Source organism: Dipodomys merriami, unplaced genomic scaffold, assembly GCF_024711535.1.
Source record: "Dipodomys merriami isolate MVZ:Mamm:240054 unplaced genomic scaffold, mDipMer1.0.p SCAF_46, whole genome shotgun sequence".
NCBI lineage: Eukaryota > Metazoa > Chordata > Mammalia > Rodentia > Heteromyidae > Dipodomys > Dipodomys merriami.
The window spans coordinates 12,126,415-12,131,316 of NW_027206024.1; positions in this window are offsets into that span (position 1 = coordinate 12,126,415).

The following is a 4,902-nucleotide window of genomic DNA, read 5'->3' on the forward strand; positions in this document are numbered from 1 at the left end:
GATGTGAGGATCTTAGCCTCTGTTCAGCGCTCAGCAAAATTGATAACCTATGAGCAAAGTAACTAAATTGAAAAGGATTGTTCTAATGGTAGAATACTTGTTCTGCAAAAAAAATATCTAAATTCATACTCATTTTCTAAAAGAAGAACGAAAAGAGAAGAAAGATAAAAAGAGAAAAGAGAGAAATAAAAGAAAGTAGAGAAGGGGGAGGAGAGAAGGGGAGGAAGGAGGGAAGGAAGGAAGGAGGATAAGAAGGAAGGAAGGAAGGAAGGAAAGAAGGAAGGAAGGAAGGAGGAAAAGAAAAGAAAGAAAGGGAGGAAGAAAGAAAGGGAGGAAGAAAGAAAGGGAGAGAGGTACAAATAAAAACCTCAGCATGTGTTAGATTTTAATAATGACCCCAAATCCTTTTAGATATAAATGCCATCATTTAATTCTCTGGACAGGGACATTTTGTATCAAGCCCTGTTGTAAGGTCATGGGACCTCCGAAAGACCATCAGAGACCACTACCAATGTGAAAAGCAAAAGAGTCCTTTATTTTCATACTCAAGCTTGTTCCTCCATGCTCTAGGTAACTGGTGAGGGTAAGAGACCCCAAGCACAAAACCAGCACATCTTTTATAATATTGAAAAAACAAGTTTAGGAAATTTCCACACAAGCAGTTACATGATTGGTTTGAGGCCACCCTAACTGCACTGTCTTTTTTCTGAACTATTGGTATGTTCTGTTCCTGGAACACTTGGGTAACTGTTCTGCTTTCTTAAGGGTGGGCAGGGTTGGTGGCAACCTGTGTTTTTTTTTCTCTCTCTCTTGGTTACTCTGAGGACAGCTTAGCACAAGATGGTGGCGTTAATCTTAAATTGGATTTACCTTGGCTCTTCATTCTCTCCTCTTCTAAAGCATCAGGGTCCAATCATGGTACCCTAATTGGCACAATCTTCTATATATACAGTTTGGTATAGGGGTCTCAGAATCAATAGATGGATTGTGCTGATTCTCTCTTTTACAAAGGACACCAGTCTACAAGGTCCAATTGTGAGTAACAAAATTAACCGTATCAAAGGCCCTAATATTTTCTTCCAGCAATCCTGACTCCATATGTCACAGCTAACATAATTTTATACCAACTGTACTTCTAAGCTCCAATTTTAAGACATACTCATACTATTTGCTACATACTTAAACTTTCTGAGGTTTGTCTTCTTTACAAACATTTTAAGATGATCAGTACTTTTTAAGTCCTTTCTTATCCAGAAGATACCAATTTTTCCCCAATTCATTTCTTAAGGCTTTCTTTACTACCCTCTTGTTCTTTAAAATTCCATAAGCTTTTTGTGGCTAGAGTTTAAAACTGCCCATTTTTCCTTTGACTTGTGGAACCAAGTTATCTCAGAAAGCCTCAATGCACTAGTGGGATGAAAAGCTTGCTAGATTTTAAGGCTAAGATTAGGTCTGTGTCTCATTCCTCTTACTACTTCCACTGATTAAAAAATCTCTCCTTTATCTTTAAAACACACATAGGAGGAAACAGGTTATTAGCATACGAGAGCCAAACTAGGTGTGACCCTGAAGTGTCTAAGGCAAGACAGTGATATCCTTGCCCCCAATATCCACTGGGGGATTAGAAAGGGTTACTGGATATCACCAAAACAATGTCCCACAAGAGCTTAATTTTAGCAGCTTTCAACCGGGAAGCACTCTCAAATGATGGAATCAGGCAGGAGTTCAGTCGACATCTACCACTGTGGAGTTGGACTAGGTGATGATGAGATTTCCTCCAGGTGACTGCCAGGCTGTTTTTGAGCTTTATCCTGCAGTAGCATGGTCTCTTAGTGGCTCCAAGGGACTGTCACACCTTGTGCTGGGCTGCCAATTCATACACAGACTGGTTAAGGATACATTGCATAGGCTTGGCAGTCTGTGACCCCACTAGTTTTTAAGACTATTTAGACAATAATCCAGGACAATTTACCAAGATAACAACTGTTTATACTACAGTTTTTAATAAATCTAGGATTTCCTAGGCAGAAATAGAGGGCTCAGGTTTGTACTCTTTTTTCCCATGCCTTTTCCTTCTGTCAATTTTACCACATTTTTAAAAAGGTGACTCTGGTCCCTTGTTCTTCAACGGGGAAGATGGGTGAAGATTCATCTTCTGTCATTTCTTTAAGCTGATTCAGGGTTGTTGATCCTACTAGCCAGGAACCTATAACCTTAGCCCATTTTACAAAGAGGTTACCAGGGTTAAATGTCATTAAGAACAATATTTTAACTTTTTACAAATGCACAGAACTTTTTTTCTGGCTACAACAGTGGAGCTTATTTAGGACTCTGGTTTGTTAAAGCATCTTTCTGGATGGTTTAGGAATGTGATCTCTAGTAATCCTAACAATGTGAGAGTTAACTATGCAGCCCTTCAGACAGATATCAATAGAAACACACTTTCAGGTTTACAAACATTTTTCCTGAGCAAATGAATTTCATGTAGCTGGTTTCAGCTCAAAAGTTACTGCCAATTAGAGCTTTTGGCACATACAAGTGTTGGGATCCAAACTATCCTCCATATTTCACAACCTTAGATTTTTAGTACTATCACAGATGACCGACAAGTTCCTGGCGCTTACAAGGTAGATAGTCATAGACATTAGGCATGCTTACAATCTATCTTTCCATTACCTTCTGGCTCTGACCAATTTTTGAAGGGCCACACACTAATGACTCTAGGACCTGACATTATTTCTGCAATCCAAGCAGTGGCTTACAGTCTCTGGATGCTCCTCCATTGCTTTCGTCCCAGAAGTGTCTTCTCCACACTGGGAAAAATGCCTCATTGGCATTTCTCTTAGTTGGTTGCTGGACTTGAACTCAGGGCCTGAGTGTTGTCCCTTAGCTCTACAGTTCAAGGTTAGCACTCTGCCACTTTTGAATCCTAAAGCACCACTGCTTGCTCTTTCAGCTTTCTGCTGGCTGAGTAGAGGTCACATTCTCATAGGGACCTTTTTCTACTCGGGCTGGCTTCAAACCGGTTTGCAGATCAATGAGTTTCTTAAAGGCCACTTTACTCCAATTAAAAGCAACAAGGTGGTCAACATAGAAGTAGCTTTTAAGCATGTTCTTACCTGAAACATATTAAGTGCTAAAGTTACATGTGACAAACTTACAAGAATCCTCCCTCATTTTTGTGGGCCTGATGGGAACTGTTACCAAAAAAACCTATGAGAGCAAACTGAAATGGGAATTAAGCAATTATTTTGGTAATCCTAATTTTTCCTTTTTGCACTTTGAGGCAAATGTTTAGAACAAATTTACTTTTTAACTTTATATACAGAAATCAATTCCTAATTTGTAAGCCTCCTATTAATCTCTGTTTCAATATTCTATACATTTGGTTGCATTATGAAAAATCCCTTGAACTCTCGATGCTAGGTGTCACTCATTTCCTCTTGGATGCTTGTTTTAAAACAGATACACATTAAAACTTTTAAACTCAAATAACAAATTTTTCTTAATGCAAAAATTACAATCAACATCACTGTACGAAGAAGCTAGACATAACACCTTTATGCCTTAAAAAAATCCAATGGCAGAATATCATTGAGAGCAAATCACATTATACAAATAAACTTTTTAACCCTCTTTTTAGAGCCGCCTTTATTTTAATTTTAACACATCCAAGGGGCAGTTTTAGCAGTGCTAATCAGATCATCACATCAATCATTTTTACCATTAGGTTTCCAGTGTCTATCTGCAGGGAAAAGGGACAGAATAAAGATGGGCCACTTGACCCTTCCTGTGTAATGGGCATGCACCCAGTCCAACTCTTTATGGTTAGATGAACTATGTTGGTGCCAGCTTGCCCTCTTTCACCATGCATAGACTCCTCCCAGGGCCTGTTACACCATGCATGACCAGGAGAACTGTACTTGTGTCTGTTCACCCTTCACTCCTAAGAATGAGTCTTCTGTTGGCTTCTAATTTTCTCCTTTTTGTTAATCCAGATTTCTTGATTACAGTGTTGATTATGCATTCTAAAATACCAGATTTTCTAATTTTCAAGTTAAAGAATCCTTAAAAAGCCATTAAAAACAATGTGTAAATTCTTCAGAAAATTTTTGGTAATGTCCAAACCTTATAACCTTTTGAATTTTAAACTTAATCTCACCCAATTGTTATAGCATGCTGACAATTTATATCATGAACATGTTCGCAAACACATACAAAACACACTCACACAGATCTTTAAGCATGCAAAAATAAAAATCAGTTGTTTGTAGACATTCTAAAGTTTTCAAAGAAAAATTTAAGACAATATTTCTTTTAAACTAAGTAACTTTGTTGAGTTTCATTTTCCCAGGGCTTGCTTGTTTAGCAAGGAATTTTACCAATTGGTATTTTGAATCTCTTCTGTTGGAGGAAGGCTGGGAGTGACGGGGGTCACCTGAAACTGAAGTGGCCTGATTTTTTTAATCAATTTTAGATAAAAGCACTTTACATTTTTTGGGACTAGCTGAAAAGAGAAAACCAGCCACACAGCCTTCTCTGTGACTGAGGCCAGCTGGAGGCTGGAACTTTTATTTCCCCAGAGATGTTCAAATAAATAAGAAAAATGCACAACCAAAAACATACATTTAAAACTAATACCAATTCTAAAACAGAACTAGACAAGACAACAATCAAAGGCTGACTTTGTCTCTACCAGAACTCTGTGGCATTCTCACTCAGCAAACTATATTCAGAGTCTTCTGAGTGAGCCTGCCACTCTCACCCAGAACTTTCCTATCTCAGGAAACATAAAACAGAGAGCAGTCAAGTCTCAGTGAATGGGGTGACAAATCACCAACATTTGTTTACCCAGGGGCTTTCCAAGGTGGAAAGGAACCCCCAATCATTTTGGAGCAAGGG